The sequence below is a fragment of the Bufo bufo genome, chromosome 3, assembly GCF_905171765.1.
Source record: "Bufo bufo chromosome 3, aBufBuf1.1, whole genome shotgun sequence".
Classification (NCBI taxonomy): Eukaryota; Metazoa; Chordata; class Amphibia; order Anura; family Bufonidae; genus Bufo; species Bufo bufo.
Window position 1 is genome coordinate 601689179 of NC_053391.1, and position 16132 is coordinate 601705310.

Below are 16132 nucleotides of genomic sequence, written 5' to 3' on the forward strand. Positions count from 1 at the left end.
AAAGACCTCCCACCAGTAATATCCCAATAACCCTGCATTTGCAAAAATTATGTTACCATGTACCAGCAGCCATATAACATTAGGGGCAGTCTGGCAAAGGTGACCTACTGAATTCCTGTAATTTTGAAGGGTATATATGTGGTGTTGAAATTTGACCTGGATAGACTTGTACCGAGCGCTGACTAGGGAAGGACCAGAGCTAATAAGGAGACTTTCACAGTCACCATTGTCTAAGATCAGGTATGTCACCCCCTCCATTGCTAAAACGCCTTTGCCTTTAAGGGGGTAAGTTTCTATGACACATGCCTATAGAAGGTGGAGAATGATTTCATGAGGCCTGTAGACTTAACCAGTCCTTCCAAACAGGGCAAGTTTAGGGTAAAATCCAGACCACCAAATTGAGATGTAAATGCATGCCTATTAGTGTTGGGCGAGCATGCTCGGCACATCGCAGTGTTTGGCCGAATACCACGTGTGCTTGAGCGCGATGCTCGAGTCTCCTCCCGCATGTTTGTTGGCTGCTACGCAGGTAAGTACTGCCGTTCACTGTAATGCCGTAACCATGTTGGCTGCTGGCATTACAGTGATTGGCTGGCCGGAACGCGTCATCGAGTGCTATATAGTACCTGATGACACGTGTTCGGCTCATTATTAGTCAGGGAGAGCCTGAGAACTGGAGAGCAGAAGGGAGAGATAGTGTAGGGATTGAAATAGCAATATTTTAGTTTTTATACTTGTTATAGACCCAAAAGTCCTTTTAAGGACTATTGTGTGTGGCAGCAATATATATTTTTAGCGCAACCTGCGCTAAATTGCTAAAACTTGTTAGAGACCCAAAAGTCCTTTTAAGGACTATAGTTGTATCTGGCAGCAATATATATAGCTTGCAATAGTTTGGCAGCTGCAGACAGCGACATTATCTGCGCTACATCCCCTGTCTAACGTATGCACAGCCTAAAAATATTTGTGACATAAAGTGTACTTTTTTTGCTGCTGGTGGCAGCGACATTACCTGCGCTACATCTCCAGTATAACGTTAGCGCATCCGAAATATCTGTGACATTCAGTGTAATTTTTTTGCGCTGGTGACAGCGACCTTATCTGTGCTACATCTCCTGTGTAACGTGTGCGCAGCCAAAAAATATCTGTGACATCCAGTGTACTTTTTCTGTAGACGGTGTCCGCTGCGGACAGTTACATTACCTGCGCTACATCTCCTGTATAACATTTGCGTATCCGAAATATCAGTGACATTCAGTCAAATTTTTTTGCTGCTGGTGGCAGCGACATTACCTGCGCTACATCTCCAGTATAGCGTTAGCGCATCCGAAATATCAGTGACATTCAGTCTAATTTTTTACGCCGCTGGTGACAGCGGCATTACCTGCGCTACATCTCCAGTATAGCGTGTGCAGTCCCAGCCTTACACCAGCATGTGACATCACCCGTGCCCTGACCAACGCAGTTATTGGAAAGGTCTATTTAACGACTGACACATGGACAAGTGCTTTTGGCCAGGGACGCTACATTTCCCTGACGGCACACTGGGTGAATGTTGTGGAGGCCGAGAGCGAGTTGTACCCTGGGATGGCACAGGTGCTACCGACGCCAAGGATTGCGGGCCCTACTTCTATCAGGGTTTCCGCCACCACCTACGTTAGTGGCTGTTACACCCCCTTCTCCTCCTCTACCTCCTCCTCCACTTCCACCTCTGAATTATCAGCTTGCAGCACCAGTCAGACATCAGTCAGTAGCTGGAAGCAGTGTAGCACTGCAGTGGGGAAGCGGCAACAGGCCGTGCTTAAACTGATCTGCTTAGGTGACAAACAGCACACCGCCACAGAGCTATGGCAGGGAATAAGGGACCAGACTGAGCTGTGGCTCTCGCCACTCAACTTAGAACCAGGCATGGTTGTGTCTGATAATGGCCGTAACTTGGTGGCTTTGGAGCTCGGCAAGCTCACACACATACCATGCCTAGCCCAAATGTTCAACCTAGTGGTTCAGCGGTGTCTCAAAACCTACCCCAATTTGCCTGAGCTACTGGTGAAGGTGCGCGACGTGTGTGCCAATTTCCGCAAGTCATCGACAGCTTCCGCCGGTCTGGCAACGCTGCAGCAGCACTTGCAATTGCCAGCTCACCGACTGTTGTGGGACACGAGCACGCGCTGGAACTCCACGTTCCACATGTTGGCCAGGCTTTGTGAGCAGCAGAGGGCAGTAGTGGAATACCAGCTGCAACATGGTCGTTGCCTTTCCAGTCAGCTTCCGCTCTTCACAAGCGACGAGTGGGCATTGATGTCTGACCTCTGTGAGGTTTTACGCAACTTTGAGGAATCAACACAGATGGTGAGCGGCAATAGCGCTATTATCAGAGTAACAATCCCACTTCTGTGTCTACTCAAACGCTCGCTGCTCACAATTAAGGCGGACGCTTTGCATGTGGAAAAGGTGAAATTTGGGGACGAAAGTACACAGGGTGATAGCCAGACCACCCTTTTGTCTTCTGAGCGCGAATTGGATAAGGAGGAGGAGAAGCAGGAGACGGTTGCCTCCGCTACAGAGAGTAGTATCCATGGAAGTTTTATTCCATCTGTTCAGCGTGGATGGGTAGAAGAGGAGGAAGAGGATGAGGAGATTTAGAGTCATCCTCCTGGTGAGGACAGCAAAGTCTTGTCTGTTGGGACTCTGGCACACATGGCTGACTTTATGTTAGGCTGATTTTCCCGTGACCCTCGCGTTGTAAACATTTTGGTCAACAGCGATTACTGGTTGTTCACCCTTCTCGACCCCCGCTACAAAGAGAACTTCTCATCTCTCATTCCCGTAGTGGAGAGGACTAGCAAAATGGTGCAATACCAGAAGGTCCTTGTGGGAAAATTGCTCCAAAAATTTCCAGCTGACAACACTGGCGGCAGAGTACGTAGTTCCTTGGCCAACCGAGGAGGGGAGATGAGGGGAACACACAGCAGTTCTAACAGAGGCAGGGCAACACTCTTCAATGCCTGGGACAGTTTTATGACACCCCGCCAGTACCCTCAACCTGATGTGCAGCCTAGTGTCACAAGGAGGGAAAATTTTTGGAAGATGGTGAAGGAGTACGTAGCAGACTGTGTCAGCGTCCTCAGTGATCCCTGTGTGCCTTTCAACTATTAGGTGTTCAAGCTGGACACGTGGCACGAAATGGCGCTCTATGCGTTGGAGGTGCTGGACTGCCCTGCTGCCAGCGTTTTGTCAGAGCGGGTATTTAGTGCTGCTGGGGGCATAATAACTGATAAGCGTATCTGTCTGTCAACTGAAAATGCTGACCGATTGACTCTTATAAAAATAAACAAGGCCTGGATTGCCCCTGACTTCTCTACTAAACCAGAGGAAATCGGCTGAACATAAAGGCACTCTAAATGTGGCTTTTATGGTGTATTGAATACACTGTATTCCCATGCACCCCTTCCACCACTAAAAAGGGTATGTGGTTCAATCTCCCTTTTCTCGCCCTCCTCCATCATATCAACATGCTGCCCTCGCTGCTAATGTTTTAGAGGGTCAGCTCAGCAGCGGGCCCTCACCCATAATGTTTTTGAGGGTTACCAGCAGGCCCTTAACCATAATGTTTTAGAGGGTCAGCTCAGCAACAGACCCTCACCTCAAAATTTTGGGATGGTCAGCTCGGCAGCAGGCCCTCGCCCACAAAATATTTTAGTTGGTCAGCTAGGTGGCAGGCACTAGCCCACAAAATTTTTTAGATGCTCATCTCGGCAGCAGGCCCTCGCCCACAAATTTTTTTAGATGGTCAGCTCGGCAGCAGGCCCTCACCCACAAAATATTTTAGTTGGTCAGCTAGGTGGCAGGCACTCGCCCACAAAATTCTGTAATGTCACGTGAACTAGCGGCAGGACGGATCTGACAGGCTGTTCACCCACCGGAACAGCCTGCCGGACTCCCCTGTCGCTAGTTTACGTGTGCCCCGGACTGCCGCTCCGTCGACTATAATGGGGGCGGGGGCAGAGTTTCGGCGGAAGCATGGCAGCGCACAGCTAGAGTAAAAGTACACTTAGTCAGTGAGGGATGTGGCAGGCGCAGCACTATGAAGTGCCTTTTGCGCTTTGGCATTAGAAGAATTTTGATATCTCTGACATTTTAGTCTAACCAAACTGTCTATTACTCTGCAATTCCTCTTGCACCGTTCTATGGAAACAGTAGATTTAAAGAGCACACCAAATGCTTCAAATAACTTCTTTATTAACTTCAACTTTTCTTCATATAACACTGCCGCCTCCACAGCAGATAGTCTATGTACAAAACACGTGTGGCTTAAAGATTCATAAATTGGCGGTATGTATAAAATGGTGGTTTAACTGTTCAATCTTGTCATTCAACATAAAATAGTGCATATATTTCTCTCTTGAGTATCTGCACTCTCTCTTCGGTTGGTCTACATGCCTTTCTGCAGACTACTCATTTACTTATATATTTTGCTATAACTTTGCTTCCTTTCATAATCCAGTAACCATTTTCTCTCAAACAGCTTTGGGTAAAGCTTCTTCCTTGATGCAAGGATTTGTTGTGGTAGTGATCAATAATCAATCTTGTGAAGGTAGAGTTTTTGGGTAGAATTGCTGGATGCTTCACTCTGCTAGGTAACGATGCATTTTCCAGTCTCCCTCCCACCTTCAGAATATCATCCTGCAGAACAAGATTAATGGATGGTTGTTTGGAAGCCTTTCAGGTTCTTGAGTGAGTCTTTTTAACTCTTCACTGTAGAATCTCTGTTGAATGAGTCTTATGACTGTTTCTTCAGCTTTCATTTTTTCTTCTACATTCAATGATTCCTTCTTTCTGATTCCCTTTGCCAAACGTTGAATTCGAGCTACTACATTTATGACCGTATTCCATTTTGAACATCTGGCTAGCCTTTCAAGTATGTCATCTTGATATTTGGCAGCAGTGCTCAATGTTTGTACAACTTTTACTTCTGGATCACCCATAGACAATTCTGTGTAACCTTTACTGGGCGTGCTTTCCTTTTCCCAAAGCAACTCTGGGCCGGTGAACCAGTTAGATTTTTCAATTCTGTTACATTAAGGCCTCTTTAAGCATGATCTGCTGGGTTATGCTTTGTGTCAATGTGATGCTAATGTTTCGGATTTGTTATTTCTCGAATTTTGTCAACTCTGTTGGCGAAAAAGATATGGAATCTTCGATTGTTTATGTATCCTAGGACAACTTGTGAGTCTGTCCAAAAATATTCTTCATCTATTTTTAACTCCAATTCTTCTCTCAGAAACTTGCTTACTGATGCTGAAACAACAGCTGCTGTCAGTTCAAGTCTTGGTATTGTCTGAATACTGGTAGGTGCAACTCTGGCCTTCCCCATAACCAGGGCACAGTGTATCTTTTCTTCTCCTATCACTCTGATGTAAGCACTGACCATAACCATAACTACTGGCATCTGAAAAGTGATGAGGTTCTATTTTCTTGTACTTTCCAAAATCATGAGGTACAAAACATCTGGGTATCCGATCTTCTCTTAAGTTTTGCAAGTCTCTTATCCAACTCTCCCACTTTGGCCTCAAATTTTCAGGTATGGGCTCGTCCCATCCCAACTTCTGTCTGCATAATTCTTGTAGTATTTCTTTTGTATTGAGGATCACTGGGGCCAAGAATCCCAATGGATCAAATATAGAAGCCACTGCGGAAAGAATGGTACGTCTAGTTGCAATTTTCTCTTCAATAGATACTTCAAAGAACTTGTCATTCTCTCTTCATTCAATCCTAATCCAAGTATGTTCTGAACTGTAAGATGATCATAATTGAGATCTACATTCTTCATTGATGATGCACGTTCAGAGTTACAGATGGATTCCAGTACCTTTCTGTTGTTTGAGATGCATTAATGAATGCACAAGTTTCCTCTTGCGAATAAATTTTGGCTTTCTTTCACTAGTTTGATTGCAGATTCTGTGGACTCTAGACTTATGAGACCATCATCTACATAAAAGTTTTTCTTCTGAAAATTTGCTGCTGATGGGCAATCCTTTTCATTCTGATTGGCCAGGTACTTCATACCATAATTGGCGCAACCTGGAGACGATGCTGCTCCAAACAAGTGTACTTTCATTCTGTATTCTGCTGGCTCTGTTTCTGTATCTCCGTTCTCCCACCATAGGAACCTCAGGAAGTCTCTATCTTCATTCTTCACATGAAACTGGTGGAACATCTTTTCAACGTCACACATAACTGCTATGGGATACTTTCTGAATATACAGAGTACTCCAGGCAGAGTGTTTGTAAGGTCTGGTCCTTTTAGTAGATGATCATTCAATGCAACACCATCGTACTTTGCTGAGCAATAAAATACTACTCTAATCTTATCTGGTTTCTTTGAGTGGTAAACACCTTGATGTGGGATGTACCACACTTCTCCTTCTTTAGGTTGGTTATTAACTTTCTCTGCATGTCCTTCTTCGAGGATGCCTTCCATGAATTTCAAATAATCATTCTTGAGTTTGGGATCTCTTCCCATCTATTTCTTCAAACATTTCAATCTTGCTAGGGCAAGATTTCTGTTATTTGGCAGACAAGGTCGTTCTCTAAAGGCTAAGGGGATTTCAAGATGACCTTGTTGATTCTGCTGAATACTTTCTTCTAGAGCAGTGATGGTGAACCTTTTAGAGACCGAGTGCCCAAACTGCAACCCTACCACCCACTTATTTATCGCAAAGTGCCAACAAAATGAATACCAATATAGTATGTCTTCAATGTAATTTATCTATAATAACCTGCCTACATTCAATGCGCTGCCTGTGCCATTCATAGTGCACCCTGCGCTGATGAATGGCAGGAAAAGTCGAAGGCATATTGGTACACCATAGACTTCTTCCAGGGCGCGGGTGCCCACAGAGAGGGCTCTGAGTGCCGCCTCTGGCGCCTGTGCCATAGGTTCGCCACCACTGTTCTAGAGTGTGTACGAACTTTATGTCTTCTTGGGATACACTCCTTTCTTTAGAACTTATGTCCTGCAAAGTCAGATTGAAGGATCTTGATTACTTTTGCTGGACTTACAGTTGGTAACTCTTGGACAGATATTCGATGACACAATCCTGTCACCTGTCTTGAGTTTGCGATCTGCTGTTTTCCTCCAACACCCCATCCTAGATCAGTTTGAACAGTGTAGGGTTCACCCTTTCCTCCTGTGATTAACTTTCGTGGTACCAAGGCTTCAGGACAACCGTATCCTATCAACAGTTCAACACCAAACTCCTTCAGCGGGGACATTTCATGAGATAATGACAGATAGGTGCTCCCATTTATTGGCTGTTTCACAGGTAGGTATGCGATCACGATCTAGAGGTATATCGTCTTTTGTATAAGCTGGAGGTAGATCTAATGTGAAGTTTGAATGAAGTCCTCTAACTCTCAGTTCTTTGATCCTTTGACTGTTCACTAATGTGTCTCTCCCCGTCATTGTGGTGAGTTTGAGCGTCACTGGTTCTGTAGCCACTTGTAATTTCTTGCAGATTTCTTGATCAATGAAGGTGACGTCACTCTGGGCATCCAGTAGCGCATAGGGGTATACCTTCTTGTTCCTCCTTTTAGGATTTGAAATGCAAACTGGTACAACCATTGATGTGCCATTGCTTTCTCCTTCCCTCACTCTGCAAGAGAATGCCGATACTTTCTTTCCTTCCTCAGTATTTTTAGGTATTGAGGATTTATCTTTCTTTGGACGTTCTTCATGTAGTGGTGTAGGATGGCGTCCTTTGCTAACGCTGCATGTGGCCTCTTCCTTACACTCCGTTTCTTAGACAACCTAAACACAGTTGGTTATCCAATACAAACCTTTTCTTTTCATCTGGGGACTTCTTCAATTGTTGGCACTTGTGTGTGGAGTGGTTCTCTCCACAGAACATACATTTGAAGGTAGTCTGAAGATTTGTTGGTTCTGTCTCTCTACTGCTCCCAGTAGTGACTTTGGACTTGGTCTCGTAGGTATCTGGACCTTTAGTTGCTAAGGATTTTAAGACGTAAGATGCTGTTACTGGATTACATGCTATCCGTGCTTCCTTATTGATGAACTCAGAGAACTCTTTAAAACTTGGGAAGTCCTTACCTAGATCTAACTGTTCAGTCACATAGCGATTCCATCTAGAAACCACTTCTTCAGTACGTCTCCTGAAAATACAGTAGGTTCCGGAACGGGAAGTCTAGCTAGGACTGTTCTCTGTGGTCTTGCTGGGACAATGGTTGTTACATTCTCCTGAGCATTGCAGTGGCATCTAGGAATAGAATCATCCGGTTTTATTTTCTCACTTAGTTCTGAATTTCTGGTAGAGATAGAGGGTAAATCCACACACTTTTTTCCTAACACTGGACTAGGCCTCTCTTTCTTTCTAAACAGGGATGGAAGGATAATGACTTATTTCCTCACTAAGTGCTGGAGATTTACTTACATTCTCCTTGGAGTATGTAGGAAAGTAGGAGTCTGCTTCTTTACTTAGTACAGATTTGAACTTATGACTACTCTGATTCATATCCACTTTGTGTACTCTGAGTCTGGCTTCTATGATCTTAACTTCTTTTTGCCTTTCCAGACTTTTCAATTCAGCTTCCATTTGATGGCGCTGTGCCTCCATTTCAGCTTCCATTTGATGTCGCTGTGCCTCCATTTCAGCTTCCATCTGATGGCATTGTGCATCCTTTTCAGCTTCCTTTTCAGCCATCAGTTGGCGCTGCGCCTTGATGGCAGCTTCCATTTCAATTTCTGCTCTCTTGACAGCAAGTTTTTCAGCTAATTCCTTTCTTTTGGCTGAAGTATTTGAGGACTCTGATATATAGGTGGCACTTCTGCTAGTGAAGGAAGTCACACTTGAGATTGTGATACCACCTAAGGATTTAGCATAGTATCTCATAAAAAGCTCGTTCATTCTACTTCTTGCTTTAACTTCATCATAATTAGCTGCAGATGAAAGTTCTCTCATGAGCTTTACTAAATCTTTAGTGACTGCAGTACATGTGTCCATGTTCCTTACAATATCCTGGGAAGGTGTTGTAAACGACCGCAGGTTGACATATGCTGCCATAAGCTCTGATTCAGATTCTTCTACTGTCTCTACCATATCACTCAAGTTCCCTTTTATTCTTTCTTGCTTTAGCTTTTTACGAATGTCTTTAATGTATAATTTCCACTTATCATACATTCTGGCGAACTTTTTTTCCTTTCAGCACTGCTTCTTGCTCCAAATTTTCCAGCATCTTTGGGGTCCGTTTTCTGACACGTGATGAACATCTAGGTTCATCTGCTTGGGCTATATTTGTTTGAGGCAAGACTAATGCTGCATCAGACTCTTCTACCTCAGACAGGTTCCCTTGCTCTTCAACTTCTACTCTATCTATCTTTGCATCCTCTAACAGTGGCATGGTAATACTAGGCTCAGACATTTTACTTTCAATGCTATCACAATCAATACAAATAATAAGATGCCTTTCACTTTAAATGCAATACTGACAAATGCAGAAATAAATGACTTTCACTTTAAATGCAATACTGACAAAATGCTGAAATAAATGACTTTCACTTTAAATGCAATAGCAATAGATGCAGGCAATAAATGACTTTTACTTTAAATACTTTAAAGTCCATATACTACAAACTGTCCTTTGTTTTTTACTTTCAAGTCTCTTATTTCTGAACACAAAAAAATGTCTCTTTATGCCAAAGCCTATATGCAATTTAGGTAATAAAAGGAAAGCACTGACCTTTCTGAAGAGCAGGAGCAAATGCCAGTCTTAAAGGAGACGTGTCTTTTCTTGATATGATGCGATGCTCTGTGCTGACTTGCGATGCTCTGTGCAGACTTGCGATGCTTTGTGCAGACTTGCGATGCTCTATGCAGACTTGCTATGCGCTGGATTGGATACGCTGCTTGCAGGCTTTGGGCCTAGTGGCGGGAAACTAGCTGTCTGCAGCATGTGGTCTCTCCATGGATAGCGGTGCCGGGCACTCTAGCTCTGGACTTTGGCCTCCCACCATGCGTCTCTTTCTCTCTCTAGGGATCGCAGGAGGGTTGGCGCTCTTTCTCTGACTATTTTGCCTTTGCCGTTCTGCCACTTTAAGTGTCGGCTGCAGTTTGACTAATGCACACATTCTATGGCCTTTATGGTAGATGCACTGAGGTGTCTTTGCTTACTCACTCAGAGAACAGTTGCTGCGCGGCGGTATATGCTGGTGCTCTCCTGCTCTAATGCGCTCTTTGCTGTGCAATTTGGAACGCTATCACTTCGCCCTCTGAGGGTAATAGTTCCACGGTGGCAGGTGCAGCATTATAAAGTGCCTTTTGCGCTGTGGCATTAGAAGAATTTTGATATCTCTGACATTTTAGTCTAACCAGACTCTTGCGCCATTCTATGGAAACAGTAGGTTTAAAGAGCACACCAAATGCTTGTAATAACTTCTTTATTAACTTCAACTTTTCTTCATATAACACTGCTGCCTCCGCAGCAGTCTATGTACAAAACACGTGTTGCATAAAGATTTATAAAATGGCGGGATGCATAAGATGGTAGTTTAACTGTTCAATCTTGTCATTCAACATAAAATGGTGGATATATTTCTCTCTTGAGTATCTGTACTCTTTCTTTAAGTTATTTAAGCACTTTATGATCTCTCTGAGAGGTATATCTGAGGTCTAACTAATAGTTCACTTGCTGAATTTGGTCGCAATTTGCAGTATGCAGTTGGCAGTAGCTATTTTCAGATTGGTTGGGTATAATCTGGTATGGTTGTATGCAATTTGGATTGCAATATGGAATTTGAATTTGGATTGTGAACTTTGTAGTTTGCAATTGAATTTGCAATTGGTGGAACTGTAAGTAAACACACATATAACTGGTTCAGTATACAGTTCTAATCATTATATTAACAGTAGGAACATTATATAACTGTTTTAAATACCTATTTTGGCCTCTCTGCTTCCATAAAACACAGCTCTTAGTGGAGTGAATGTCTGTTCAGCTTCTCTTTCTGGTGTATAATAATTTCTAGCAGCTCCTACTAGGGAATTTCCCACATAGGCTGTGTGTGAGGCTGGCTGTGATTGGTCTAGACTCCTGCCCAGCAACAACAGTTTAACGCTATGCTTCCTGTTGTTTCTGCTGGGTCATTGAGCTTACCTCACATCCATATAATGAATCTTAAAGGCATATTATCTTTTCTGCTTCTGTGAACACAATACATATAACAGTTATATGACATCCAAACATGAAGTCACTGTAAATAACTCTGCTTTTGTCTTTAAAGGGTTTCTACCACCAGATTTTGACATATTTAGCTGACTGACACTAGCGATCTGCTAGTGTCTGCAGTACCTAACAGTGCTCTTGTATCACCTTTGTCTGCTGCCGTTAAGCTTAAAAACATACTTTTATTGATATGCAAATGAGCCTCTAAGTGCTATGTGGGCGTCTTTTCAGCACCTAGAGGCTCTGTCTACTCACTATTTCTGTCGCCGTCAGCTGTCAGTCAGCTAAATATGCCAAAATCTTGTGGTAGAAACCCTTTAAGACACAAACATAGAAACTGTATTAAAGTTATTGGCAGGTCTAGCTGTACAAACATATAAGCTATATTAGCAACCTAGGACAGGTCTTAGCTGGCCAGCTACAAGGGAGTGCCTAGTCCACCCTCCTTGGAGAGAGGTTGTGTGTCAGCCAGCAGAGCACTGTCTACTCTGCTGGGCCCGCAGGCCCTGCCTGTGAGATCTATATGGTTTATTGTTTGCCTCTTGGGCTTGCATTGCCTTAACCCTAAGCTAACAGAGCTTGATGCCAGGAAGAAGTTTCTAGGATTAACGATAAAGTAAGAAACAGACTACAGCTAACCTAAATTCCAGCAGAAGAGGAACAGTTTCTATTTAATCCAACTAGCATAGCAGAGCTGAGAGAGCTACCACATAGCAGAGCTGAGATTGTTGCAGAGAAGTATTTGCCTTCCAGATTAAGCCAATACCTGCTGATGACCAAGATACAGTTTGGAAACTGTTTGGATTAACGTTTATGCCACCAGTTCAACTACCTGTTTTGCAAATGCTTTGGACTACACCATGTCTGGGATCCAAGGATATCCAGGTAGGAACAGCGTGACACATGTATACAACATCTGCAGAGATTGTAGGCCACTCTACACCACTCTGGCAATCCTACCCTGGGTAACAACATTACCATCTACAAAGGGGACTCCATGTCCTCGTTGCTTAACCGCAACTGGCGTCACGTTTACTTGCTCTATAAGAGGGACATATTTCGTAGAAACCTCCCAAGGGGCAAGGGATCCCCCAGACGCTGGCAGTGGGCCGCTGCAATCAATTGACAGGATCCGTACAAAGTTAAAACTGCTGCAGACCATTATACTACAGAACTGTATTCAACTGTGTGCCATATCACAACAGCTTGAGATTGACTTGAATGACTTTGATAATTTTATTGCGGTGTGACCGGCGCAAAAGAGTTAAATTGCCATTTTTGTTTGCTATGGCGCAGCATCTTCTTCATGCTCAGAGGCGCGAAACTGAGGAAACGCCCATCGCTGAAGCTTGCAAACTACTTTCCATCATGGAGGGAGGAGGTGAAAACTCCGCCCCTACTGCCCCTCCTTCATCACCAGTGCGGGCCCGTGAAAACGGGAACAACATGGCACACCCTAAGCGGCCCCAATGGAGGATCGGACTGGAGGAGCCACAGCAGCCCCTGAAAGAAAGCTAGCTGAAAGCCAGGAGCTGCCAGAGTCCCAGTGGACCCCTGGAGGAGAGCCATCAGAAGGCCCCAGACCGGCTGGTGCGGCGGAGGCGGCTGGATCTTCCATTCCGCCGCCCAGGAGGAGGAATTGTTTTCCTACCAGTGGACCCGCGACCGAGGATATGCCCGCGCCTGGTGAGAGAAGTGCAGCCCATCAGGATCAGCGCCACCACTCAGTTGGTTACTTGGGGCTCCACCAGCAGGATGACCCAGTTGAGAGCCTCGGTACCAGAAGAGCCGACGATGCAGCAGTGCGAGGAAGAGGACCCAGTTTGCAGGGCTCAAGTGCGACCAGGAAGTCTGGCTATGGCCCCTCGGATGTACGGGGAGGACGATAGGCTTGTTTGGGAGGCCCAAAAGGAGTATCTGACGCACCATCATTCTTATTGGCCGCAGACTTCAGCCTCGATTCCAGAGGAGATTTTAGCAGAACAGAACCGGAGCACAGAAGAACAAGTGGTGCCAAACCCAGAAGAGGTATCTGGAGAAAGTCCAATGGATCAGGACCTAACTCGGTAGGAGTCTGGTCCTGCCGAGTTGGGTCCTGCCTCGGCAGGAGTCTGGTCGCGGTCAAGTCTTGACTCACCCATGGGAGCGAGAAAGATTCAGGACCATCAGGAGGAAGAAGCCTTACCAGGACGAGGGTCCTGCTTGTCAGTAGAACTGGACCATCTCCACCATTCTAAAATAAATAAAAACTGAACTGACCTTGGGAGCCACGGTGTGGCCTGACCCTGCCTGGTAAGGGCCTGTTGGCATGTTTTTATTGTTCTATTACAGGTTGCCTCTTTTGCCCTTGCCTGCAGGTCATGTTTAGTCAGGACTCCTCCCAACAATATCTCCTCGCCAAGTTGCACCCAACGGCACCTTTCTTTCCTTTTTACCCTTCTTTTCAGGTTATTTGGGAGCCCTTGCTAACGGTTCTCATGACCTATGTTGCCATTTCATACCCATTATTGGCTCATTTGGAGTACAATTACTTGTTTACCTTGGATTACAAATTACTTTTATTGCACTTAAAGTGACAGTGTAATGCACTTTGTCTTCAAGAACAGAAGAAAGAGACTAATGTGATTATTTGCACTACACATTTATTGTACCTATCTATTTACATTATTAAAAACTAGACATTAAGCCCGTTACAATAAAGATTAGGAACAGTTCATATTAAATGGCAAGGGAACTTGACCACACTGACTGCTAGCACTGACTAGTGGCTGTGGCTGAGACTGCTGGCACTGACTGGTGGCTGAGACTGGTGGCTGTGGCTGAGACTGGTGGCTGTTAATAAAATTTCTGGCTGTGGCTTGTGGCTGAGACTGTAGGCACTGAGTGCTGGCTGTGGCTGAGACTGCTGACTGCAGCTGGTGAATGAGACTGCTGGCATTGACTGGTGGCTGTTGCTGAGACTGATGGCTGCGGCTGAGACTGCTGGCACTGACTGGTGGCTGTAGCTGAGACTGCTGGCTGCGGCTTGTGGCTGAGACTCCTGGCACTGAGTGCTGGCTGTAGCTGAGAATGCTGGCACTGACTGGTGGCTGTGGCTGAGACTGCTGGCACTGACTGGTGGCTGTGGCTGAGATTGCTGGCTGCAGCTTGTGGCTGAGACTCCTGGCACTGAGTGCTGGCTGTAGCTGAGACTGCTGGCTGCGGCTTGTGGCTGAGACTGCTGGCACTGAGTGATGGCTGTAGCTGAGAATGCTGGCACTGACTGGTGGATGAGACTGGTGGCTGTGGATGGTGGCCGAGACTGGTGGCTGCGGCTGAGATTGCTGGCTGTGGCTTGTAGCTGAGACTGCTGGCACTGAGTGCTGGCTGTGGCTGAGACTGCTGACTGTGGCTGGTGGCTGAGACTGCTGGCACTGAGTGCTGGCTGTGGCTGAGACTACTGGCCCTGAGTGCTGGCTGTAGCTGAGACTGCTGGCACTGACTGGTGGCTGTAGCTGGTGGCACTGACTGATGGTTGAGATGGCTGGCACTGACTGGTGGCTGACACTGCTGGCACTGTGACTGGTGGATGTGGCTGTACGACTGGCATTGACTGCTGGTGCTGAGAATGCTGGTAGCGACTGGTGGGTCAGACTGCTGACAGGGGCTCCTCTCTATATAGCTGTGACTGACGAACAGAAATGGCGGCTGGGACTGACGAACAGAAATGGCGTTTGGGACTGACGAACAGAAATGGTGGCGCTCTGACCTGCTTGCTGGCGCGCAGGTATGGGCGGTGCAGGCTGCATGTGGCGCACCGTGTCCGCCGCGTGAGCGGTGCAGGGAGCGTGTTATTATTAGGGTTATTCCTGCAGTATAGAAATCTTTTGCTAGAGGTATTTGTGCATTGTGTGTGTGTATATATATATATTACTCTTTTTATGAGGCAAGGTAACCAAAAAATGGCTGTTCTGGCAGTTTTTATTATTTTTTTGGTACATTTTCTGAAAGCCATATTTTTTAAATTTTTTGGACGATTGGCTTATGTAGGTGCTCATTTTTTGTGGGATGAGGTAATGGTTTAATTTGTGCTAATTTTGGATACATATGACTTTTTTGATCACTTTTTATACCATTTTTTGGGAAGTGCGGTGGGCAAAATTGCAATTCCATCATAGTTTTTTTTTTTATGGTGTTCACCATGCGATAAAAGTAACATGATCCTTTTATAGATCAGGTCCTTATGGATGCAGCGATACCAAACATGTTTCGAGTTTTTTATTTTTTACATTTTTAACCAATTATGTGTGGATGTGTTTTTTTTTTTTTACTTTTTTCACTTTTTTTTTTAAACATTTTTTGGACCCAGACCCACTTGGATCTTGAAGATCCATTGGGTCTGATGGCTATATAGTGTACTGCAGTGTATTAAACTCACACTAAGCCTTTAGCAGGAGCCTCATCAGGCTTAGATATACCACGGCAAGCCGAATGGGAGAGGGAGCTCCCTCCCTCAGTTTAACCTTCAAGCATCGGCCACTGCCACAGCAGAGCAGCGGCCCGATGGTTCGCTCCTCCATACAGCGGTCCCTAAGGACCACGGCATCAAAGGGGTTAAACGGCCGACATCGGTGCCAGCACCGATGTTGGCCGTTTCAAGCAGAGTGTTAGCTGGACATTGCAGCTAACACTTTACCCCGCTGCCGCTCTGCCATCCTGAAAGGGGGTGATGCTGCGCGCTCTGCATCTCCTTCATTGCCTCTGTGGCAGGAGCAGGGAAACTTGTGTGTAGCGCTGTGTCCATGTGGAGCTCTGTGTCCTGATTGGACACCGCACTTGCCCAGTGTAAAACTGGTGACACACATGGACACAGCATACTCACACAGGGATTTTATTATTATAGATGTGATTCATA